Source organism: Fukomys damarensis, unplaced genomic scaffold (genome assembly GCF_012274545.1).
Source record: "Fukomys damarensis isolate Sample0158 unplaced genomic scaffold, DMR_v1.0_HiC HiC_scaffold_11, whole genome shotgun sequence".
NCBI classification, from domain to species: domain Eukaryota; kingdom Metazoa; phylum Chordata; class Mammalia; order Rodentia; family Bathyergidae; genus Fukomys; species Fukomys damarensis.
Window position 1 is genome coordinate 19,816,395 of NW_022900923.1, and position 26,799 is coordinate 19,843,193.

The following is a 26,799-nucleotide window of genomic DNA, read 5'->3' on the forward strand; positions in this document are numbered from 1 at the left end:
TTCCCAGTAATCAGCTCCAGTCAGTAGGTGAAAGTCAATAGGCATATAGGAAAGTAGACGCAGGTCCTCAAGTGGCGGAATTGTTTCACTCTTTTTATAACCAAATCGATGACAGGTGTCACAACACTTTGCAATGACTCATTAACCATGGATTATTAGTAAATAATAACATGCAAGTTTAATGTTATGTTATATTAATATATAATGGTATTTAATAATGATATTTAAATAATGATTAAGATCACAACACACTAATTCCTCTGAAGTACCTATCTGCTCTAGCCAGTGAAAGATAGGAATTAGAAGAAATATGTAAGCCCTCCACTACACTAGGGCTAAGTTTGGGTCTAGTTACCTTGGTAACTGTCCTTCAATAGTGAGGACTTGGAAAGCCAGAGTCACATTTAATTATTACATTCCTGTGATAAACCTCAGTTCTTTGACACCTTCAATGCTGTTAGCCCTTCTATTTCCATAGAGGATTTATAAATAGTTTCAGTGATAGTTATGGATTCTTCTGGGCTATTTCTTTCAAAGGATCTAGTGAAACAGAGGTGGCAGATGAAAATGAGGGAAAGAAAATGCTTGGGTCAAAGGCTAGGGCTAGGATGTTCCGGATAACCAAATCAAAAAGAGCAAGTCAAGATGCAGATATCTTATATGACACAAGAAAGCTTAGGAAGAGGAACAAAAAATTTCTCTGGACATCCAATTCCAAGTGGACTTCTATATGTAGTCCACACTGAACGTAGCACTTACAGTGAGCATAAGGAAATTCTTTTTATGCAATACCTTGCTCTGTGTTCCTGGATTACCTAGCTGTGTTCAGAGTGCATTCTTCATTTATTTGTGTTAACTCCAATTCTTAGGACATTGAAAAGCAAAAACAAAATATTAAGGCACATCTGGATTCAGGTGATGAGTAGCAAGTTGCAAACTCTGAACATTAAAAACAATAACACTGAATGCAAGTTATAGGATTGTTTTACTCTTTATTCATCCTTGCATGAGTTTTCTGATTATTCTATTGATTTTTTTTTTCTCCAAACTGTTAACATTTTGTAACTAAAAGTACATTTGGGGGATAAGAGAATTCCAAATCTATTAACAAGACTCTTTTCCAAAAAAATGGCATTTTAAAATATATTTTTCTTTTAAAAATCAATAAATCATTTCTACTGGCCTTAATAGACATCAAACAAATGCAATCATCTTTTATTTTATTACAAAATTGACATTTTCAGCATTTACCTAAGAGTAATATGAGGTTTGTCAGATAATCTGTAGATTTTAGAATGTTTATGGAGCATGTTTTATGTAACGTTGATGGTGATTGTCCAGGGATAGAAAATCCTAGGAAGAGCTCCCTTTTATGTTCACCCCTGTCCTCTAACCCAATCACAAGTTTTCCTCATTATCTGACATGTACATTCACCTCGTCCTGGGTCATGCAACCCATCCTTAGTTGACTCCTACTCAACCTTCATGGTCAGATCAGCAACACAGACTCAGCCAACTCTACTCCAGTTTTAATGCATGACCATAGCACCTTTGACACACCTATAACCACAGAGACCTTTTTACCTTTGATTTGCTTGCCTTTCTTATCTTCTAGATTATAGACTTCCTGAGAGTAGGGGCCATATCTGACAAATGTCTCACAGCTGTAGTGTCAATCATCAATACCTGATGCAAAACAGAGATGGCCCATAATTCTTTTGTGGAATGAAGAAAACAAGGAAAGCAGGGAAGAAATAAAGGAGAAGTAAAGGAAAAGAGAAAACACTCATCAGTTTTGAATATATTTCATATGGATATATTCTGTGTGCCTGCAAACTAAGCTTATATAAGTGCACTGCATATATGACTCCTTTATTCACTCATTACTAAGTTATTTATCAAGTGTCTTCTGAGGCCTACTTTAGAGATGCATTTTTCTAATGATCACATACCAGAGATACTATAGGGAATGACACAGGTATGGTTCCTAATCTAATGGAGTTTGCTTATGCTCTAGTTTAGAAAACATAATTTGTATAATGTGGGGTTTTGTAAAAATTAATTTTATTAGTATATTTAAGGTATACAATATAATGACATTCATCATTGGAAGTTTCCACCTTTTACATAATCCATTTCGGTTCTTATTTTCCCCATTCCCCTGCCCTCCCTTCAACCCTTTCATTCCTCCCTATCTACAAAACTTTGGCTTTTAAAGGCACATACCGGCACCGGCACAAGAGAAAGGCAAAAGTAAATAGCAGTTGTTAGAATACTCATTCATTCATTACTTCTCTTATAACGAAAGAGACTGCAATAGGTAAAAGTATTTTGGACTAGATGTGAGATTCTGGGTAACACCCCAAGCGCGAGTGGAATCCTTCCCGAATCAGTGTCACAAGATCAATAAATCCTAGAATAAAAGAAAATGGATTTGTTAAATGTCACCAAAGTTTCAGAAGTCACCTGGGTTTTGAGAACCCTTGGCAGAAAAATGGAGAAGCTGAGATTTTTTTTTTTCAGCTACCATCTGTCAAGAGACTGCAGCCAATCAATCAGCTCATATTTCAAAGCTTAGTTTCACCCTAGAAGTAACCAGAAGAGTGAATCTGAGACATAATTAATTATCCCTCAAGGCAACTGGACATTCTGAATTCAAATTACATTCCTAAGGGAATAAAATGGTGGGTAAAAAAAAAAATAAGAATCAAATAGATAAATTTAGTGGCTCATATCTCCTGTGTTTTCCTAATAATGCCCAAACGTCATGACAAAGACCCTTTCTCTTATAAGGCAACAAAACTCATATCTGCCTCTGGCCTTTACAGAATACAGAGAGAGAGAGAGAGAGAGAGAGAGAGAGAGAGAGAGAACCTGCAAGCCCATATAGCAATTTTGGTCATGTTCTAATCTGGAGTGAAACTACAGATGAAGTAGGTAGATAGTGCCTTCTCAAGTCCCCTTCTGACCCTGTGATTCTATGAATTCACTGAAAAATTGGACCCAAGATCCAACTCACTAATAGCATAAAGGTTCCCAGTAAAATAACAGGGCTAACTGGCTTTGCAACTCTGTGCAAACTGCAAGGCTTCCTTGACGCTAATGCAGTCCTTTGCCATAACGGAAGGTAATTACAGTGGCTCTTTCAACTTGAATTTTTTTCTGATTGTAACACTGAGCCCTGCCAAAGAGGAAATAGCTCCACAATGGTAAACGAATGATAGAGAGAACACCCGTGAGTGAAAAACCAAGACAAAGGACCTGATGTAGCACACCCTTCATGGGCAAGTCATCGATTTCATTTAGCCAGAGGACTCCAGATAAGTAGACACCTCCTCCTTCCCAATGGCACAGTAAAGCCTTTGCAACCAGGAAATGTCATCAAAATTGTAGTAATTTCTTCATGACCTTGAGAACCCCTTTACTGCCAGAGGAAGTCACCCAAACTAGGGAGAAAACCCCTTAGTTATCTCCTTTGACAGATTCTCTTTTCCGTGGTGGCTGGTGAATAGAAACCCATTATCCCCTGCCCATCTACTTCCCAAGTGGAAGACAAGGAAAATGCTTTAAGCATATCAAGTAGGAAGTTCAATTTATAAATTATTAGGAACATTACCTTCTCTTGGGGGTTTACTCAAGACTTTAATCGTGAGGAAAGGCTTACCAGTTGCTATGGGCCACCATGTTAATTAAGAGGCCTCAATATGTCTTCTGGGGCTTCTGATGTGAACTGTATACCTCACTGACAGGGGATGGCCCAGGCCTGTCTGGTGAGCCTCTTGCCAGGATGTGCTTTTTCTGCCTTAAGATGCTCCAAAATCCCAAGTACCCAAAGGCCAGGAAAGAGATTAGAAGTTCCCTAAGATTCTCTCTCACTGAAAATGCCATTTTGCTAGATAATGATAGGGAATGGGCAGATAAGAGACAAACTGAGAAGAAGAGCTTTCCAGGTAAGCAAGTTAATAACTGAGGGTCCTTCCAGCCTAATGAGGCTTTAAGCACATTCTTCTTGGGAAGAAACACAACTTCATACCATCTTATTTATTCATATGTTATTTTGCCTCTCCTAGGTCTAAAAGTTTTGGTATTGTTAGCATCAATCGTTGTCTTCCTTCTTTAATCTGAGAAGTTTGTCTTCGGTTCCTTTATGAGACTCAGGAGTTTCATTTAATGAGATCCTGAAGCTGACGGGGACAGTGACTGGAGGCCAGTGTGCTGGAGTCAGCCTGGGCTATTTCAAGTCGTCCTCCTTCGGATTCTTTTTATAGAACTGCTTTTTTGGTTCTTGAGATTTTTCTTGCCTCAGACCCTTGACTCTGCTATCCCAAAGCAGACACAAGGGAGTGCGTTTGTTCCTAAACTGCTTTGAGCTTTCTGATCGGTTACCTGGCATTTGCCTTCATGAGAATGCTTAGGCCGACAGTGCTGAGTAAAGCAGGGTGACAGAAAAGCAGCCTGCCATGGGCTGAGCTTTCAGGTCCCTGCCTCCCTCGGTGGATCTGCTCATTCCAAAGACTGGCCTAGATTGTGCCGATTGGGAGAACAGTGAGGAATCAGGCTATGGGAGGTTCTTATGTCCCTCTGGATGCAAAGTTAACGGTTTTCTGAGAGATGGTGCTGCCAAGTCAGACATCAGGGCTGGGACCCTCACCCCATGCATTAAGAAGCTAGCTTCAGCTATAACCCATGTGTGTGGCTATGTGTGTGCATGCATGTGCACAGACATGTGGATGATGCATGGCAGGCAGGCTGGGAGATAAAAGGTCCACACAGAAGCAAAAGCACTCCAGGTCGCTGTCTCAGCAACCCCTGGGCAGAGCTGCATGAGACAGGCTCCCTCCCTCGGCTGTGTGCACCACCTTTCAAAACTTCACTAGCCAAGCATGAAGCCAATAAATAAATATCTCCAGCTGGATAATGCTCAAGCCTATTCTTGGCCACATTCCTTTTCTCTTTGCTCTTTATTTTTATGCAGTAGGTTATCTTGATGAAATAAAATAATGACAATAATCTGCTCCATTAGGACCAAACATTAAGGGAATTATTGAACAAGTAACAGAAGAGGCAGCAGGCACAGTATATGCTGATGACCATTAGATTTTACCCTTCTTTTTGTCTAATCAAATGGAACTGTTAAACCCCTCTTCCTCTCATCTCTTCCAAAGTTAGTGAGCCCAGCTCAAAGGGAAAAGAGGTCTCTGAGACCTGAGAGCTCTGTTGGCACCAGCTGGGGCTCGCAAGTAAAAATCAACAACATTAGGAACTAGTCACCAAGGGCAGACTTTATCCCAGACATGTGTGGCGATTCCAATGAGTTCAGAGGAAAACAGCCTTTAACATAGTTAGTTGGGAATAGAAGGGGAGAAACAAAAAATGTCAAGATTTCTCAGAATTTAATACATATTCCTCAGTATTACTATCTGAACCAGTGAAGATGTAGAAAATACGTTTCCTCTGCAGTTAAAACAAAAAAAGAGATGAGTCCCACAAAGCCGTACTGTTCAGAGATGGCTATTAGTCGGAGTGTATGTGGAAGGCCTTTCATATGGGAAATGGCCTTGAACTTATTTCTGTCCCTCACATGAAGGTACAATTTGATCATCATGATTGTCACAAATTCTGGTGTTAGACCTCAGCCTAGCCAAGTATTCTTAGACCCTGCTACCGTTCTCTCTTACAGGGGAACTTCCAATGGCATTAATTCTGCTGGGTGAAGCAAGAACTCTACACAGCTAAATATTAGTTCAATGAAACTTTCAAAATCCCAAACCACTATGAAGGAATTAAGCATTTCTCTTACCACATGTATTTAACTCCTCTCTGAATCTCTGCCTTATTTTGTTATTCTGTTCACACATTGCTTTATTCCTGTAGCACACTGGAGAAAGAGAATTAATGATAACTACTGCTTGTTAAGCGTTCACCATGTGTCAGACACACCTAGTGGATTTGCATTCATTATTTCTTGTATCCTATCAATAAATATAAGCAATAGAAATTACTATTTCCATTTTTAGACGAGAAAACAGAAGACCAGAGAAGTTAATTAAATTGTACAAATGTGTATGGAGTTATGAAGTCAAATCAAAGCTCAAACATGGATCTTAATACTGCAGCTATAAGATCTTAAATAGGTCCAGGACCCTCATCACCTGATTTCTCATGTTCTCTAAATTAAACTCTGAACAGCCTTGCTTTTATATTCAACCTTTGAGGTTATGCAAGTGAGGTTCCCTCAGTGTCTGTAACAATACTGTCTAAACTGTTTTCCCAAATGGTTCCAGTCTTCTTCAGTTATGCTTGATCACTATGTTGGCTAAAGGTATGACTTAGACAGCAACTTAATTATGCCAAGGGTGATCATACTTGTCAGGCTATAATTTGACAGCGACAGAAAATCCACAGAGATATCAGTTCTTGGGTAGATGTTTTCTGAAGTGCGATCGACAGTTATCAGGTCGAAGATTACAGTTACTTGAGAACTGTCTGATGCACATTTACACAGACTTGGGTCTCTTGCTGTGTATAAGTGCTTGTTCTGTAATTGAAGACCTACGTGGAATAGCAGGCATTTCCCACAATATAACTACACACACAGAGGAGAACTGGGGAGAAAAGATTGTACTTGAACACTCTCAGGGAAACTAGGGCATCTTCTGCAGTCAAATCTCTCAAAAACTCCCTGACCAATAGTTTCAGAGAAGCTAAGAGGAACTCCAAGGATGGCAGTGATTCCCAACATCAGTTATTCAGTGCTGGATAAATATAGAAGTAAACCAAATTCTTACCTACTGCATTTTGCTCTTAAAGCTCCTCCAACTGGTAACTTGGGTTGACATAAAACATTCAAAATCTTAATCATCATTCCAAATCTTTAATGCAATCTCTGAGAACAGTGTGTGTCTGTGGTCAAATCTCTCACAGTGCTCCAGCTGTGGCTCAACCTTGGCATCCAAGCAAAACACATAGCAGAGCCAAAGAACTATGTAAGGGAACAGACGTGGGAATTAAGGACTCGGGAGAGATGCTGACGTACAAACACGACCCGAGGATGAGGTGCCAAGATCCTTTCCAAGCCTCACGCTCCTTGCCAGCAAGCTCTGTCTAGCATCAAAGAGGGAAAGGAGAGGAGAGGCTGTTGTAGTCCAGAGTCTTCTCTTGGGCCCTACTCCAAATACTTATTTGGCCTTCTTAAAAATTATTAAATTCAACTTTTCTCTGGAAGTAATCAAGCTACAAATCTGGAGAAGAGGCCCGGTTTGCAAAGACAATCTCTAAGTGAGACCCTGACACTCTCATTAGGGCAGGCTTCGTTAAGCCATCAGCACCAACTTCAGCAGCGTATTCTTTTCAGCTAATTACATTTTTGCTGGCAAAGCTATTACACAAGTCTTCAAATCCTTCTCATCATCAGGTTATAACAACAACAACAGCAACGTCTTCATCTTCCCCACCCTTTCTACTCCTTCCTGAGGATCTCAACCAGCCATGCCACAGGCAGCCAGCTTTGTTCTAGTTTTCCAGACTTCCTCTCTTGTGCTTGGCTCTTTGGGGTGTAATAACAAAGTGAGCTACAACGCCTGTCACAGAAGCTCAATTTCTTCACTGGTCGGCCATGACTGGTTTTGTTCCCAGCATGGATATACACACCGGGACCTTGGGCACAGGCCCAGTGCTCACCAGCCAAGGATGGACCAGGGAAGCTGGAAGCTGAGCCCCAGCTCTGCTCCACACCGTGGAAAGGGACAAAAGACTCAACTCTGCTAGAGTTTGTCAGATCTTAATTTACTGATAAATGGCTCAATCACGCAAAGTGAATTCATGGGTCAGACTGATCCTACCAGAGACATTCACATGATACACAAGTGGTCGGAGGCTCTTGCTTCCAAGGTAACTAAAGAAGTAGATAGCATCCCCTGGGTCAGTTCCCAATTCTGTAGCTGGGGCAGGCATGTTTTCCTGACCCAAAAAGGGCTATTAACAGTGCAACATCATTGTGAATTAATTCAGACTGTAATGTTCACAAAGTTTCATTGTCTACTTTTTAATAGTTGTGATTTTTTGAACACTCTTAACACAGTCAGTTCAATGGTAAGGGCTAGAGAAGGAGCGGGAGGGTCTGGGATAATAGAGCTAGCCTGTAGACCCTTCTGAGCCTCTCTGCTCATTCCCTGCCTGGACACTTCCTTCCTTACTGTCCTATCTAAACCTTTCCCACATGTTACATCTCAGCATCAGTCCCTCTCCTTCTTGAAACCCACTTTGATTACTCCAACGTAGGAGTACAAATGTATCCTCTTCCAACTCCTGAACCATAGGCAAGTATTCCTTAATTAATCCTTAACCCTTAATTCTCGTGTTCCCCATGGCATGGTTCTAACTAGACCTGTGGGCAGAAACTGCATTTTAAACACCTTCTGCAGGCTCTACCTTAGGAGAGAACACAGCACGGGGACAGGACTTAGCACAGCATTGCATAATTAATTATGAGGGGGAATGTCCTGCTGGTTCAGAAGGGTTGCTAAAACACAAGTGGTGTTACTTTCACACTGCTTGCCAGTTCATCTGCAAGCCTGTCTTCAGGCTTCCCACCCAGCCCTAGCATGGATAGGAGGAGCACCATGCCGGTGGCACCGTCCTCCCAAGAAGAAGCCAGCCACAAGAGGGTGATAATTTCCCCACCTACAAGGATGTTCAAATGACAGGTGCATGCTGTAGATCCCTGATCTGGAGAATACAGCTGCGTTTTCAGAAAGCCTGATGGCTTATCTTTAGCCACCCTCACTCTTGCTCCTACTTTTTGGTGCAAGTAATTGTGAGGTGGCTTGGGACTCAATTAAACTGAAGCACTTTTTCTTAGTAAAATTAACTGACCTGTACTTGGATCTAATTGTTCCTGCTCTACTCTACAGAGCTCTGTGTAAATCAAGTCTCATCATCAGAGAGGCCACAGAAATTTCTCACTGAGTTTGTAAACATCTCTTTAGGACCTAAGGGCAGGCAGACCTGCTCCACCGGCCTTGTAAATTGAATGGTGTAAAAAAGGCCCCTTCTCTTAAAGTCTAAAGCTGTGCTTCTCATTTTGATTAACTATGTATGCTCATTTATCTACACCTGCATTTCTGGTTCTGCAGAGGGACTGCAGGTAGGGTGATAAAGTTCTGTGCACTCCGTTCTATAAGAGAGAAAAGTAATTTTGCTTTCAGCAGGAGGTAAAAACTGTCAGGACCAATGGTCTGCTCTGTCATCACCCCGTGACAGATGAGGGCTACCCATTCGGTAGACTCACAGCCACACTGAAGGCTCAGTGTACTCCCACACCAGCTGTAACGCCTTTTCTCTCTCTCTAAGTCCTGAAAGCATACCAGAAGGCAAGTTGAGCGAGAATGACCTTATTACAGGTCATTTATAACTCTGACTCTACACTCACAGGAAAAAAGAAGCCAGTCACAAATTCTAGCACTTTACCTATTATTGTAGCAAAAGCACTTGCCACATCTTAACAATTGATGGGGACGTATCAGGTATCATAACACTGTGACTGTGAACTGTAGAAGTGTGAAAGCAGCCACCCAAGACAGGAAAAGAAAGTCACTGTGGATGCTGCCCAGAAGGTTGGGTCAGGCACTGTCCAGAGTAGTCTGTAGGGGCCCCTTCATCCTGTAACGCTGTGGGTCTTGGCCCAGTGCTTCTACCAGGCCCTGTAACTCTCAGGGCTGGAGTTCTCACTCTGAGAATCTCAGGGATTTTTATCATAGTAAAATGTTTTAATGTAATTACTCTATAAAGTTATTTACATAATTAAACGATGAAATTATACTTATACGATGATATAGTTTACAACATGTTATAAATAATACTGTGGGGAAGAGATAGCCTTGTCTTAGCTCTGGTGGGAGTGACAGTATTTCCCTGAGGTTCTGTTTGAAAAGAGAGTGGTGCAGGTTTAGAGAGAAAATGGAGCCAGACCAACCTGAAAGAAGCCCAGAATAGCATATTCCTTCTCCGAAGGACTTGCATGGCAGAGAAAGTGCATGGACCAACCACCTGCTCTCTGCTCCAACAGTGCCACAGACTTTCCCAGCCTTCCTCACAGGGCTGTTTGTTTATTCTCAAGATCCCTTTCGGCCTCTTAGCCAAAGGTCAGGCCCTCCACTAGGATACAGAGATGCATAATCCCTCCCAGCAAGGAGCTTCCTCTCAGGGGAGACATGCTTATGCACAGATAAGGACAGCGAAAAAACATGTGCCAGGGATTGCCCGGCACCACTTACCCCAGCCCAGAGGGAGGCGGAGTCAATCATACTTTCCTAGAGGAAGTCATGGGAGAAGCTGAATTTTAAAAAGAGTAAGAAGTGGTGCTCCTCAGGGAAGCGGGAGAGTATTTTAGACCAAAAGGCCAGTGTGAATGAAACTGTGGAAGTATTAAACAACAAGCCAAGTCCAGGAAGCATGACTGAGCTGGTCTAGTGCCTAGGTCAGAGAGTGGAAGTCAGAATGAAAGGTTTGATACCTTGGAATTCAGTCTCCCAAAGGGAAGGAATTCCTCACAGCTCTTCTCCACGAAGGGGATGTACTTTGCACTCCACTTGATTTAAAGTCTTAACTGTTCGCGTGAAAAGGAAGTTTTGAAAACAAGATGGAAGATCCAGTAGACAGATGGAGCTTTGTCTTGGTCCAGGTAGGATTCAGCAGTGGAGAGGGACTCTGAGACATGTGGGAACTACAAGAAGCAGAGCTTGGGGACAGGAGGGCATGAGAGGAGAACACCAGGCCTGTTCTGGACACAAGGACAGGGAGACAGGGAATGAAAAATGGGAGAGCCTGGCACAAAGAAGGGAAAGGGAGACTGAAATACATCTGTCTCCAAATAATGAAAACACATCATCTGTAGAGACGCTGTTCAAGTGAAATAACTGCCTTCTTCCTTTAAATTGTTCTTTCTTTGAAACCCTTCTGATCTAGAATACCACGAGCCAGGCATAGCAGTATTTAATAGACGTGCATGTGCAAATTTCTGAGAGCAAAAAACAGGCCTGTGGATGTGCTTGTGTTACCAGAGGAAGGTCTGATTTTCATTCTAACTCTTTTGATTACATGAAATAAACAAAAGAGGCAAAGGAACTTGTGAAGGGCAGCAGCCAGAAAGGAGGAGTAGGGTGAAGAAAGGAACCCTAAGTTTCCAGTCAGGAAGTGCTGGACTGACCCACCCATCTGCCCTAGGCTGCCCTAAGGACCAGCACGGCTCACACAGAATAGGAGTCTGAGAGGTGCCTTGCAGGTCCCAGCAAAGCCAAGGGTGCTACCCTGTTAGGAATTTGCTTCCTAAGCATAATACTTCCATGCTCCAAGATATAGCCGCTGTCCCTAGAACACAGGGCACTGTGTGAAGATGGCATTGTCATGAAAAGGCAATGGTAGGCTGAGCTGGCCAGGAACCAATGCCTCTGGCTTCACCCAACTCTGGACAGGAGAATGAATACCCTCTTTTTAGAATCCTCAAAGCCTTCTAGAGGTGATTGTGGGAGCTGTCCCTTTACCATGATCCCCCAAAACTGCAGACTACAGGCCCCTTTCACAGTCTACTTCGTTAGGTGGTCCTGGGGGCACTCCATCCTGAGGCTGGCCCCTCGGGGGCTCCCAGTACTTCCTGCTTTAGAGGATGGGGTGGTCTGGAAGGATGACTGGGATGCTGTGAGTAGAGCCAACCAAAATCGGGGTGCTGGGCCAGAAGTTCAGCAAATCCAGGCACCTGCAGAAAGGCCCCACCATAGCACATAAAGGGCTATAAACCACCGAGCCCCTTCCAAAGGACCAGCCAGAGGTCCACAATGGAGAGTGATGGCTCCGACTAAGAACTCTTTCCATTCCTTTCAAATTACAGCCACACAGGCCCATGACTTTCCCCTCAGACCATCATCTCATGTCCATAAGGGGGAAACAGAAAAGCAGAGATGCTGTAGGGGATGGAAGAAAGTTTCTCCACCTGTTTCTTTCAAGCGTGTCAACCTGGGATTGCTAGTGTCCCACGAGTTCTTTACTTTCACGCTCCTAGGATATGGTAGTCTGAGGCGACTTGCAAGGTCATGAAGCTAGGGATTCCCAAGGCAGAGGACATAGCCCAGCTTCATGCTCATGATATGTGGCACGCCCATGGTTGACTGTGTGTAACATTTTTAATTGATCATTTATTTTTAATAAAAGATTACTTGTCTGATCCTGAGTTGAAGTGATTCACTATAACAGCAAGTCCATGGTTTATTGGTATATTCATCTTAGATAAGATTGAAATAAATTTAAGCTGAAAAGGCAGTCAATTTAAATAAAAATAGTCATTTAATACAGATTGTATTAAAATATGGCAAGGAAATCCCCAGGAATCCCTAGTTTTGAGAACAGTTATCTCAGTGAAACCTCTCACTCAAATAAGAAAGCTGATATTCAGGAAGGTCATGAGGCTTGCCTGATGTATCACAGATTTTGAGGGAAAGAGGAACATAATCAAACTTTCTTGACCCCTGTTTTGGTGGTCCAGATCTGAGTTCTAGCTGCTTGTCTCCCTGGATGAACTCTGGTCACAGTGGAGGAGAGGCAGGCAAAAGGCCGTCTGTGGGAGTACAAGTGGGTTCTAGGCCTGTGCCACCCCACTGTGGATGCTACAAGCAGAGCCCAACTGGGACCTGCTGGTACTGCTCCTTCCCACCCTAGGTGGGACCCAAGGAGAGTAAGTGTGCCTGGGGGGGGTGGAGGTCTCAGGTGTGGGGCTCTGAGTCACGGAGCATTGAAAAGGCCTGGGATCAACACAGCCAGCCAAAAGCTGAAGAGCAATGGTGACTTGAATTTATACACTCTAAGACATTTTGAGATTAGAAAGATAATGAAAGAAGGATGCAGACCCCTTCTAACTTTGTTCGGTGTGATGGATTACCTCACACCATAGGAACACATCTACAAAAGCCAGATTCTGCTGCATGCACTCGAACAGATCCCAAATGTCTACCTGCCTGAGTCCCAAAGCCACCCACCTTCTTCTCTAGTCAAGGTACAGGACAGAAGTAAATGGAAGCTGAATCCTTTAACAATCGTCTGGAGTATGATCTCCCCTATGGCTCTCCATGCAGCCCTGTCTTTTATGGTACCAGGGTGGCAATATTCCCATCTCAGGCCATGCTAAGGAGTCATACAAGACCCAGCTAGAGGGATTGGGAGCCAGGACACAGAAGGTCCCAGACACTGCATAGTGGAGCATTCACTGCCATCAATCACAGCAAGACATATCCATAAACCCACATCTGATTCACCCCAAGTTAGAAGGCCATTTGAGTCATTCACAGCTATTCATGGATGTCAGCAGCATAAGTGCAGCCATCAGGAGGGGAAAATCATAAATAAAAAGACAACAGAGAAAAGCACCTGGTCTTTTCAGACTTATGATGAAGACCCCTCTGCAACCTCAGGGAGGGCCACTGACATCAGCCTCTCATACAGGCAAAATAGTTAATGATCTTTAGCAGATACTACACAAAACTGTCCCAGCTGATTTTATAAGACAAGGTCTAAAGATATCCTGTCCACCTCGAGCCACATTGGCAAGGCTGAGAGCCACCACTGCCTCTTAAAACACTATATATCACTCCCCACACAAACCAACTGTGTCATGACATCATGCTTGGAAGCTTAATTCTACTCCCATTCTTGTACACTTACATTAGGCATTATATTATAAGGCAGTGTTTTAACAGAAGCTGGCATTTCATAAAAGTCTCCTGCATGCATCAAAATTGAAACCACACAAGAGTCATCAGCCTTCCAGGGAAGAAAAATAGCATATTTGCTAATAAGGATCCTGTTTATGCTTCTCTTGTCAAATCTAAGCACCGTGTTGTTTTCATCAACATCTGTCTTTGCTAAACCCATCAATACCTCTCAGGAGAAGCTAATGTTCTTGGATTTTACCCGAATTTGTGAATAGCACATGGCTTCAATTTCTACCAGGAACGATCTTTGTCAACTCTTGTCTTAAGTGACAATTGTAATCAATCTATAGGGATCTGACCAAACTAATTAATTACTATTTTTTTCACTGCAAGTAAGATCCTATACTTCTCCCAAGTTGTTGGATTTTGGGCTCTGTTTAGGCTCTGAAGACTAAATGAGGAGAATGTACTATGTTAGGATGAGCAAACTATTGCTTCTAGTCCACTGCATATTTTAATGAATAAAGTTTTACTGGAATAGATCCACACCCATTCACCCATTCATTTGTGTATTGTGTATGGTACCTGGGTACTGCCTTGACAAGTGTTGAGTAGTCAAAACATAGAGGGAAGGCCTACAAAACTGAAGATGCTTACCATCTGGCTCCTTACCCTTCACTTAGATCATCCCTTGTCACTGTCCATGCAAAGGTTCCCTCTGTTGATTTATAGCAGCGTGCATCTATTATATACAAGTCTAATCAGTCTCCTGCGAGGGCCCAAGAGTGTGAGTTTAAGGTAAAGGCAACCTCAGAACTTAGAGATAGGCAGAACATGAGGGGAAAACAGTGTGATCTACAGGAAAGATAGCAGCACCAGGAATCCACAATCTGAGTTTTTCCGAGTGTTGACTGTGAGCATTTCCTTATTGTGAATGGGGAAAACAGCAGTCTTGGTACCCATAGATACCTGGTAGTAAAGGATTCCCATAATGACATCAATTGGTTTGACTAATAAATAAATAAATTAGCAAAGTTCTTCCAGAAAAGTTGTAGTGGGGATTATCATCCTAAACCACAGCTTACCTGCTAGGAAACCCTGTAAACAATGAATCAGAAGTGGCCTAACAATGCCCTGGATGTATATGACTGCATCTCATAGTTTGTAATGGGCTTGTTCTGTTACCCTGATGCCCCTAATTGCCTTGGTCTTTTCCCTAAGCACAACTAATGCAGGACTCCTGCTAGAGGTTGCTATGATCCCAGCTGCTTTTCTGGGTCCCTAAGGTCATGGGCCCCTGGGCAACACATTGCATGCAGAATTGTTACAGGCAGCTTGCATGGCACCCCAAGAGTTTACCTAGCTAATATTTACTGGCTCTTCCCATGGGTCCTATACTGTAGGAAATGCTTTATAAGCATCATCTTATTTAATCATCTAAAACAGCCTAGTGAAGTAGGATCTATTAGTATTCCCATTTTGTGGATAAGGAAGGTCAGTTTAAAGACATTAAGACATGTTTACAAAGTCACAAAAAAAGAATAATTTGTAGAACTGTGATTTAAATCGATCTCTTTTTTTTCATTAAGTTTATTGGTACATTCAAAGCAAACAATACAGTTATAAGATCATTGGGATCTTATACCCTTACATGATATATCTTGGTTCTTGTTTTTTCCCCATATCCCTGCCCTCCCTTCACCCCCTTCACCCTTCCCTATTTACAAAGACTTTGTTTCCATTTTTTATTTTTTCACATTTTTTCTTTTCCCTTATTTCCTTTCCCCTCCCCTTTCCACTTCCTCTTTAGCCTTTTTCTTATTTCATGCTCACAATTGTACCATTTGAACCTCAGTTACACTTTTAGTTTTTCAAACCAGAGAAACTATTTGGTATTTACTCAAGTGTGTCTTATTTATTTCACTTAAGAGTATAGACTCCATGTGCATCCAGCTAGCTATAAATGTTTCTAGTTTCCCATTCTTTATGGCTGAGTAGTATTCCATTTTATAGAAAAACCACATTTTCTTTATCCAGTCTTCAACTGATGGGCAAATGGGTTGTTTCCAAGTTTTAGTTATTACAAACTACACTGCTATAAACATGGGTGAGCATATATCACTGTGGTATGATTCTTTTAACTCTTTTGGAAAGATACCCAGCAGAAGAATAGCTGAGTTATCTCCATATTGATTTCCACAGTGGTTGCACCAATCTGTGCTCTCGCCAACAATGAGAAGGGTTCCTTTCTCCCCACAGCCCTGCCAGCATTTGTTATTGGTTGATTTCTTGCCAGCAGCCACTATTTCTGGAGTAAAGTGGAATCTCAGTGTTTCTTTCATCTGGATCTCTCTAATGACAAGTGATGTTGAATTTTTTTCATTTATTTATTTGCTGCTTTTACTTTTTTGTCTCAGAAATGTCTGTTTGTTTCAGATGCCCATTTCTGAATAGGGTCTTTGTATTTGGGGGGTCTGATTTTTTTGAGTTCTTTATATATTCTAGATAGTAGTCCTTTGTCTGAGGAGCAGCTGGTAAAAATTTTTTCCCACATTGTAGGTTGTCTCTTAGCTCTATTGGTGATTTCTCTTGCACTGCAAAAACTTTTTAATACAATGAAATCTCAGTTGTTTATTCTTTGTGCAAGTTTTCATGCTACTGAGGATTTGTTCATAAAGTCTTCTCCTGTGCCAATGTCTTTGAGAGTTTTACCTAATATGCTTGCCAGTAAGTTCAATGTTTCCATTTTGATATTTAGATCTTTAATCCACTTGGATTTTAGTTTAGTGCATGGTGAAAGATAGGGATCTAGTTTTAATCTTTGGCAAGTTGAAAGCCAGTTTCTCCAACACCATTTATTAAAGAGGCTATCTTTCCTCCAGTGAGTATAGTTGGCTCCTTTGTCAAGGATGAGGTAGCTGAGTATGTCTGCTGTTGTTTCTGCATCTTCTAATCTATTCCATTGATCCTCAGGTCTGTTTCTTTGCCAGTACCATGCTGTTTTTATCACAGTGCCTTTGTAGTATTGTTTCAAGCTGGGAATTGTGATTCCCCACTGCCATGTCTCTGTTGCCTAGAATGGCTTCTGCTATTGTCAATCTCTTTTTTGACGGCATAAAAGCTATAAACTATGTTTACAGTAAACCATGTCACTAAAACTCAACAGCATAGAACTTACAGTCTTCATTGGCCTCTCAATGATCAGTGCTTGCTCACAGCCAACCCCTGGCTTTTTAAGGATATTTGATCTTGTTGCTCAGACCCACCTGTTGAAGTAGCTCAGGGACCATACCATCATAGCATTTTGCCCAATTCTCTATGCGGTGACCTAACCTTTATCAGGAGAAGGATTTATGCTTGGCTGGTAAAAAGTACAATTATTCCATATCCTGCAGCAGTTAGCCAACTTTGATGCCACCCAAGGAGAATTGTACCAGAGCCAATTCTTTAGTTATATATACTTGCCTTGAATCGTGGGATTATTCTCATTGTCTATGTGCCTTTGCTTGATATTTTACTTTCCCTAAATCTTATCTCAATATTTACATCTGAAAAATGGGGGCATTAACACATTTCAGAAGGTTGTTATGGAAATGACTGACATTAGGCATAAATACAGCTCCATATAGAACCAGGGATACAAGAGGAGTAGCTGTTGTATATGACAGGGATGCAAAGAAAGAAGAGCTGTATTATACGAATATTATGCATTTTGAACGTTTTTTAAAAACCACACAGATATCATGACTCTAGTTTTTAAAAGGATCTTCTAGGATTTGGGTAAGCTAAAGACTTTGAAATCTTGGCTTCTCTTAAACTGCTGAACAGAATAGTACCTGGAGTTGTTAAAAAGATATCAGTATAATTACAAAAACAACCAAAAACAAAACAACTGGCCTCTTAGATATTTTCCCTGCTGTCTGAAAAAATAGAAAGTTTAAGGTTTCTACAAATTTCAGAAAGAGAAAAACACAACTGTAAAAAAGAGCTGAAGAATGGAAGGAAGTAGAAGAGAAGACACACTCTGCTTGGCTCTTAGTTCTGTCAAGAGCCATCCTCAAATGTTAAATATTAATAAAAGCATTAAATGCTACATGAAAGAAGAATCATGTCTTACTAATTTTCTATCTACTTGGCATCTAAAAGAACCTTTAGCCCAAAAAATATTGTTAAATGAAGGAATCAATACTAAATGAATGAATGAGTCAATGATTCTTTTAAATCAATGGTAGGTCAGTTGTGCTTTTAAAATACTTGCCCAGTTTCTAAAAATTCTCTACAAAACTGTGAAAGTTTATACATGAAGAAGGCTGAGTTCACTCTTGCATGACTTTCACAAATTTAGTGTTGGAATTTCCCTACTACTCTCTTTCCTTCACTCCCAATAAACCCATTGCCAGCTGTGAGGTGGGGTTGCAGAAGCCAAGGTTAGCAGGTGGATTTAGCAGAGCTGAACAGAATCTGAGCTTCTGGAGTTAGATGCCTGGAGGAGTCACAGAGAGATAGATCTGTGTTCCTCTGTGGTTGTGGGTCCTAGTGCTCACAGAATTATGACTGTTGAAGTAATAACGGGGGAAAATGTCCGAATAGTCTCCGCAGACAAAAGTCAACAAAATGACAAAATCTGGTAAATATATATTGACTACTCACTGAAGGACAGAGGGAAGTTGGATGCTTCTCAAAGTATAGAGTTAAGATTATGCTGGGGTTGGGAATTTGGCTCAGTGGTTCCGTTGCCTGCCTTGCAAGCACAAGGGCTTGAATTTGATCCCCAGAACCATGAAAAAAAAAGATTATATTGACTACCCCAAAGTCAATTTTTTTTTGTATCGGGGATCAAACTCTGGACCTTTCACTTGCAAGGCATGCAGCAGAACCACTGAGCTAAATCCCTGGCCCCTCAAAGTCAAATTTTGACTCTGCCAACTAAGAGTTGTTTAAGTTTGTGTAAGTCACTTAACCTATCTGATTTTCAGTCCCCTCATCTGTAAAATGACATAATAACAGTAGGGGAAAAGAATAAATATGAGAAAAGGGAAAAATAAAAACAAAGTCTCTGTAAATAGGAAGGGGTCAAGGGGTTGAAGGGAGGGCAGGGGAATGGGGAAAAAAAAGAACCAAGACCTATCATGTAAAGGTACAATTCCTAATGATGAATGTCACTGTATTGTATACCTAAAATGTACCAATAAACTTAATGAATAAAAAAAATGACATAATAACAAATTCTATGTTATAGTTTTGCAATGAGAATAAAAATAAGTTAATATGGGCCAGAGATTTAGCTCAGTGGTGCCGCTGCCTGCCTGCTCACCAGCACCAGGTCCTGAGTTTGAGCTCTGGTACAAAAAAAAAAAAAAGTTAATATATTGAAGCACTCAAAACAGTGCCTGATAAATAAAAAAATCAGATTTCAGTGGTGATGATGTTGAAGAGGAGGAAAAGAATGTAGTGGTTCTATCTTTTCACTCTCTTGACATCTTTGCCAATTACATCTTAGTGTGCCTGTTATACTGTACAAAAAATCATGGGAGCCTTTTTTTTCAGCCTCTGTCAAAAGAATGTTAATGACTTGTGCCAGGAACAGAAGTGAGTTGCATAAATACCACCACCACACTCAACAGAAGATTAGGGTACCATCCACCTACAGGATAATGTAAAATAAAAAGTTTTGAAAAAAACGGGAAATTTTACAGATAGCTAGATAATTAGCTTTTTTCATATAGAGTTAGCATTACAGGAAGGGAAAACAGACAATTTAACAGCAATGAGAGCTTGAAAACACTGTGAAGACTACAGAAGTCATGAGGGATCATAACCAAGGTGACTTGTTGAGTAAAGGGAATTTCAGTACTGCAGAATCATTAAAATGTAGACAAGTTCCTACGGTAGACTAGACAGAGAAACTCATCCATAGCAACAGGAACAAAAGAAGCAGGTGTGAAAGAGTCAAGCCACTAGCTATAACTTGGGTCCTGAACGAACTTAAACTTCCACTCTTCTAGAAAATACGCTTTTTGGAATTTTGTTTTGTTTTGTGTTTGTTTTTGTTTTTTTCAGTCAGGAGTGTGCTGTTTCCCTTCTCTTCACCTGAGTTTCTACAGTAAAATGCCATGATAGACAGAGCCTATGTAGATCTCTACTCTCTGAAACTGGAAAAACCTAAACATGCATGCATTTCATACATGAGATAATGAAATTTCCGTAAAGGTTAGAAAATCAGCGGACGTGGCAAGGCCAGGATGTGAAGCCCACTCTTCCAGCACTAAATCAAGGCTATCTTTCCACTGCAGCCTAGCTCTCACTTTGCAGTAATACAGAAAGAGACCAAACAAGAATCAAACAGATGAGCAACAGAATAGGCTAACCGACAGACACTTGTGCCTAATGCATCCCGGCAGAAGACAGAGTTGTTCCTTGGTATCAGATGTGGTGTGAGGACCAAGTTTCCAGGTCACAGGGGGCTCCAAATCCCTTAACCAGAAGAGAGTAAATATAAAAGTTCCTTTCTAAAAAAATTTCATTCTATGTGGCAGTTCTCTGATAATTGCAGCAATTGCAGTTTCTTTGTGCTCCTGAATAATTCCATTCTACGTGGTAGTTTCCATTCTATGCTTTGGTTCCTCTTTTAGGGCATCTCCACCTTGCTTCTGTTCCTCTTTTTAAGATAAGTTTCTTTTGATAATTCAATTAATATGGAATTTAGTTATAGCTGATATAGGAATTAATGTAGTTATAGTTCATATAGATATTAATTATAGTTAATAAAAAAGCTTCTTTTTGTGTGATTTAATCAATATAGGAATTAATTATAATGGATATAGATAGTTATATATCTTAATTAGCAAAAGTCAGAAAAGAGGAATTAATTGTCTACTGAAAAGAGGAATGAATTGTTTAAAGGCTTTAGGTAACTTTCCAGTACATAACCTCCCAGCACCCCATGATAATTTTACAAATGTAAGCATTAGGTCATGTTCCAATGTGCCCTTCCGATGCCCCTTGATGATAAAGGAAAACTAAAAATAGTAACAGAAAAATCCTACATAAACTTGGTTCAAAGTTGGATCTGGGCTCTCGGTCTGAAGCCACTGTGACGGTGACACCTGAGGGTCCAAGCTCGAGCTTGCAATAAACTCCTCTTGCATTTGCATCCGACCTGACTCCTTGGTGGTCTTTGGGGACTTCCTGACTTGGGCACAACATTTGGGGGCTCGTCTGGGATTCCCCAAATACCCCAGGACTCTCTCCAGAGGAAACCGGCTGGTGGAACGTGCACATGTGAGTCTTTTTCTTTGATTCTTGTTGTTTGTCTTTTTGTTTCTTGTTGTTTGTCTTTCTTGTTGTGTATGTTCTGATCTGAAGCCCTGCAGGCCTTGGGTGCCGACTGTGAGTTGCTGGCCTACGGGCCTATGCAAATCCGACTGGCGGGATCGTGAAAGACGTTTCTGGTCCTTCTGAATCTGGGAGTGGTGACTCGCTTCATCTGGTTGAGGTCACTCGCTTCATATTTATTCGATTGTACTGTGTAAAGTCAAGGTGGGTCGCTCCCACCATATGGTTTGGTCCTTTTTGTTTCTTATTGTGTGGGTCCCTCTTGTGTTTTTTGTGTGTGCCTTGTGGCTATATTTTGTGTTTTTTCCCATCTGTCCAAAATGGGTCAAGCCCAAACTACCACAACCCCCCTCTCCTTAATGATAGAACATTTCAAGGAAGTAAAAACACGAGCACATAACTTATCTGTAGAGGTAAAAAGGGATAAATATCAAACCTTGTGTATTCTGAATGGCCTACCTTTGGGGTGGGATGGCCAATAGGTGGCATTCTAGATATAAAAGTCATCCAGAAAATAAAGAGAATTGTTTTCCAGGGTCATCCAGATCAAATCCCCTATATTATTGTATGGGGAGATTTCGTGCTAAACCCCCCACCACGGTTGCAATCTTTTTTTCTGATCCCTATTTTACTTTCCAGGAGAAGAGAAACACCACATGTGAAACCAAGTGCTCCAATTGACCCATTTCCTTTACAGGAAGAAATTGATCCAGAACTAATCCTTCCTTCTTCCTCCCCCTTATCGCCCCCCTCCGCCTCCCCTTCCTTCTCCAAATTTAATCTCCGAAGAGGGGAATAATGCTGCTCTTGCAGGTCCACAACCCCCCAGTGGCCCTGCCCAGAATACCAGGCAAAGGCGGGCTGCATCCCCATCAGGACCCGCTGATTCCACCATCCTCCCATTGAGGATTGCGGGGCCTCCAGATGCCAGTGGTAACCAGGATATGCATTACTGGCCATTCGCCACCAGTGATCTTCATAACTGGCGATCCCAAAATGCTAAATTCTCTGATAATCCCAGGGAATTAATTGATTTAATAGAAACTGTGCTTTTTACTCATCAGCCTACCTGGGATGATTGCCAACAGCTACTACATATATTGTTTACCACCGCTGAAAGGGAAAAATTTTTACTTGAATATAGGAAATTGGTTCCTGGAGAAAATGGAGAACTAACAATAAATCCAGACCTTATTAATCAAACATTCCCTCTAACTAGACCTGATTGGAATCATAATACAGCAGAAGGTAAGGAGCGACTCCGCGTTTATTGCCAGACTCTATTGGGGGGTCTCCATGTGGCCGCTAAAAGGCCCACCAATTTGTCTAAGATAGGAAGTGTGCAACAGGAAAGAGATGAAAGCCCTTCCGCCTTTCTGGAAAGAATCCAAGAGGCCTTCCATAGATACACCCCTATGGATCCTGAGGCACCAGAATCTAGGCCAGCCATAGTAATGACTTTCATTAACCAGGCTTCTCCCAATATTAAAAGGAAACTTCAAAAGATAGAGAGACTAAATGAGAAAAATGTACAAGATCTGGTAGTCATTGCAGAAAAAGTCTACAATAATAGGGAACCAACTGAAGACTGCCAGACTTGTAAATTGGCTGAAATTTTATCAACAGCTATCATAAGGGAACCAAGAGAATATGCGCAGAGGTTCAAAAAACCAGCTGAGAGCCAAAATAAAAAAGAGCTCCAAAACCCACGTGTGCAAAACAACAACCTGAGCCATAAACTAGGCAGAGATCAATGTGCCTATTGTAGAGAAAAAGGCCATTGGGCTAGAGAGTGCCCTCAAAAACTCCAGACAAGAGCATCCATTTTGATGGAAAGCGAATAGGGGAGTCGGGGCTCAGAACCCCTCCCTGAGCCTAGGGTAACTCTCAAAGTGGAGGGGAAACCAATACAGTTTATGGTAGACACTGGAGCCCAACATTCAGTTCTGCTAAAACCATTAGGAAAAACTTCGGGAAAAACTTCATGGGTGCAAGGAGCTACTGGTATTAAAAAATATAAATGGACTACACAAAGGACAATAAATTTAAGCACTGGGCAGTACAACATTCTTTCATGGTGATCCCTGACTGCCCCTATCCATTATTAGGGAGAGACTTATTAACCAAATTAGGAGTTCAAATTCATTTCAAAGCAGAAGATGCCCAGGTGACTGATGAAACTGGGAATCCCATTCATGGATTGACTTGAAGATGAATATAGACTCTGTCCTACACTCGCGCCTGAATCCTATGTTCAGAAAGAGATTGCCTATTGGCTTGAAAGATTTCCTCAGGCTTGGGCGGAAACAGGAGGAATGGGATCAGCCAAACATAGGGCACCAATATTCATTGAAATTAAATCTGGTGCTGATCCCATTCGGGTCCATCAATATCCTATGCCATTTGCGGCCCGACAGGGGCTAATGCCCCATATCAGGAATCTATTGAAACAAGGGATATTACGATCCTGCCAATCAGACTGGAATACTCCCTTATTGCCTGTGAAGAAACCTAATTCGGATGATTATTGGCCAGTTCAGGATCTACAAGAGGTAAATAAAAGGGTAATTGATATACACCCTACTGTGCCTAATCCATATACTCTCCTAAGCTCATTGCCCCCTCTCTACCAATGGTATACAGTATTAGATTTGAAGGATTCTTTCTTCAGTCTTCCTTTAGCTCCCAAGAGTCAAATCATATTTGCCTTTGAGTGGCTGGACCCAGATGAAGGAATCAATGGACAATTAACCTGGACTAGGCTACCTCAAGGATTTAAAAACTCACCCACCATCTTTGACGAGGCCCTACATGAGGACCTGAGTGAGTATCGCCAGCAAAATCCTCTTTAACCTTGCTTCAATATGTAGATGATCTTCTTATTGCAACAGAATCAAAAGAAGATTTCTTGGAAGGGACCAAAAAGTTATTAAAAACCCTTGGAGATCTTGGATATCGAGTATCAGCCAAGAAAGCTCAAATATGTCAACCAGAGGTAAGCTATTTGGGCTATAAATTAAAAAAAGGACAAAGATGGCTATCAGAAGCCTGAAAAGAGACAGTGCTCAAAATCTCCCCTCCAAACTCTCCTCACAAAGTGAGAGAATTCCTAGGGACAGCTAGATTCTGTCACCTCTGGATTCTTGGGTTTGCGGAGCTAGCCAAACCCTTATATGCAATAAGCAATGACCAGCAAACTTTCCAATGGACAGAGACTTTACAAAAATCATTTGAGAATATCAAGGATGCACTATTAAGAGCACCAGCCTTGGGTCTACCAGATATAACTAAACCCTTCCATCTATATGTGGATGAGAGTCAAGGGATTGCCAAAGGAGTGTTAACTCAATATCTCGGCCCTTGGCGAAGACCAATAGCCTACTTGTCAAAAAAATTGGACCTGGTAGCATCTGGGCTCTCAGTCTGAAGCCGCTGTGACAGTGACACCTGAGGGTCCAGGCTTGAGCTTGCAATAAATTCCTCTTGCATTTGCATCAGACCTGACTCCTTGCTGGTCTTTGGGGACTTTGCAACTTGGGCACAACAGTGGGAGATTTGCAAACCACGTCCCACTTGGCTCTGGGAATAGTCCTGAAATGGACTCTGGATCTCAAGGTTTTTCCACACCAGCCTTTCAGACAAACAGAACAACATAGTTTTATTTTAAGGATCTTGCTGATTATTTCAGGAACTACTCATCATGTTCCCAATGAAAGGCAAGCTACCCAATGATGGTGGCAGCAGGTGGCCAGTCTGACCAGTAGATCAGTGCAGTTCCGTGATAATAGCTTGAATGGCTAGAAAAGTCTTCCTCAAATGAATCAAGAAAGAGCTTCCTTTTGTCCTTTGTGACTTATTGGTTTATTTCATATTTATTTGTTTTGTTTATGACTAAATGTTTCTATTTGTTTCTTGAAAAAATCAGTAAGATTGGTCCTGATAAATTAGAGCTTCCTAAGTTAGATGAAACAAATAATAACAGCTGACCATAAACCTGCAGAAGTGACCCTGATTAATGAATTTGCTAATGAATTTTTGTAACAGATTTACTGAAGACAAAATGTGCTGACAGCAAAAGCATCCAGTCCTCTCTGTCTCATGCGCCTGAACACTTAATAAATGTCTGATGGGCCCGATGACATGCAAGGATTGCCATGCTTAAAAATGCTCTTCTCCACCCTGGAAGGGACTGTGCTGTAGGAGGGAAATAAAGCACAGCTCCAGGCAAAGTAATGTGATACTCAGGCAGCTGGACTGAACTTAAATGTGACAGTAAAGCAAGGATGGGGACTTTGGCACAATGTTGTTACTCAGTCCTGAAAACATGGCCCTAGAGGCTCTCACTGGTGTGTTTTGTGGGCTTTGTACTCCCTGAGTCCCAAATGTTACTCCTCCAGCATGGAGCTCCCTACGTTGCCTATCCTATTTGCTGGATACTGGGACACTATAAAAGCACCTGCAGCCTCTTTTGTGCCCAAAATTTGTTCCCTACTTTTTGTCTCTCTTGAGACAATTCTGTACATAGAGCTACCTAGAGTTGCAGAAGCAGAGTCTGGGCAAAGGGCTCTAATGGCATAAGCAAAGCCATAAAAGCCTACAGGTGCTGGCCAGTGGGCCTTATCTAGCTGGGCTGATGATTCTGAGCAGCACCCAGGATTGCCTGATGGGATTTGCTCACAAATGTTTCTGAGGACACAGATGCTCAAAGATATTTCCCCCAAAGATTGTGAATTGTGTGTATGAAGGCTAAACTACAAAGACGTTCTCTACCAGTGGGAGTTACTGCAACAACAACAACAAAAAATAGGTAAATAGATTGATGGATTGATAGATAATGATGATCATAGATAGATAGATAGGTAGACAGACAGACAGACAGAGAGAAAACTGAAGCACCTTTGAAGGTCTACTGACTGAGAAAAATAATTTAACCAACCTATTTGCATACAGAAAATCTATTGATACTGTTATCCTTAATTACAGAGATGAAATAGACAATACATTCTTTTATGCACCATTAAATTCTTTTGCCTACTGTAGAAGAAAAATGTACAGCATACAACAAATTAGTAAAAGTACAATATGAATAGTTAAATCTATCTTGTCTGAATATTTGTTGTAAAAGTGTGTTAAAATTTAGCCTTTCAGGGAGTAAACAACTTGAGTTATCACTGGAGAAATTCTTGACTTTTGGTTTAAGCACACACTCAGTTCTCATTTGTCAAATCTATTTTCATCTGTTTAAGAATTTTAAAAAGAGTATCTCTGTGTACTTTCATGGTTCTAAATGTCAATTATCTTGGTGAATTTGAAATAAATCTCTCAAGCCAAGTTTAAATCATGCAGGAGGTTAAAATACATCATTTGACCCTCACAGCAATAATGTTAAGATTTCAGAAGGGAAATCCAATTATTCTATGCAAGGAAGAAATGGTACCTCTTTGGAAAAAATAATTCAGAAATTTTAGGATGTGATTGAAAAATTTTAAAAAGCAAAGCTTTTTCAAAGTTTTAGATTGCCAACCTCCTAGCTAGGATATTGGTTTTCTGCAAGCTCACAATTTTGCTGATGACAGATTTATATTGGGCACAGTATAAGAAAAAAACTTGTAAATTCTCATTCATATTATGCCATAAGGACACAAAAAGGTTTACCTTTATTTTTCCTTCTATCATTACTCATAGTCTATGTTTAAAAAAACATTGTAGATACAAAATATGAAAATGAACTGTGGCGCTTTCATTAAGGCAATATAAATGAGAAAAG

The 26,799-nt window shown here is 41.1% G+C and overlaps 1 protein-coding gene and 1 long non-coding RNA gene across 4 annotated transcripts in view; one reads left to right on the top strand and one right to left on the bottom strand.

Annotated features, from left to right (window-relative positions):
- Astn1 (astrotactin 1) overlaps window positions 1–26,799 on the bottom strand; it is a 325,481-nt gene that overhangs the window by 185,836 nt on the left and 112,846 nt on the right. The gene's annotated exons all lie outside the window — the stretch shown is intronic.
- LOC117285569 overlaps window positions 1–26,799 on the top strand; it is a 37,467-nt gene that overhangs the window by 9,746 nt on the left and 922 nt on the right. The window lies entirely within an intron of this gene.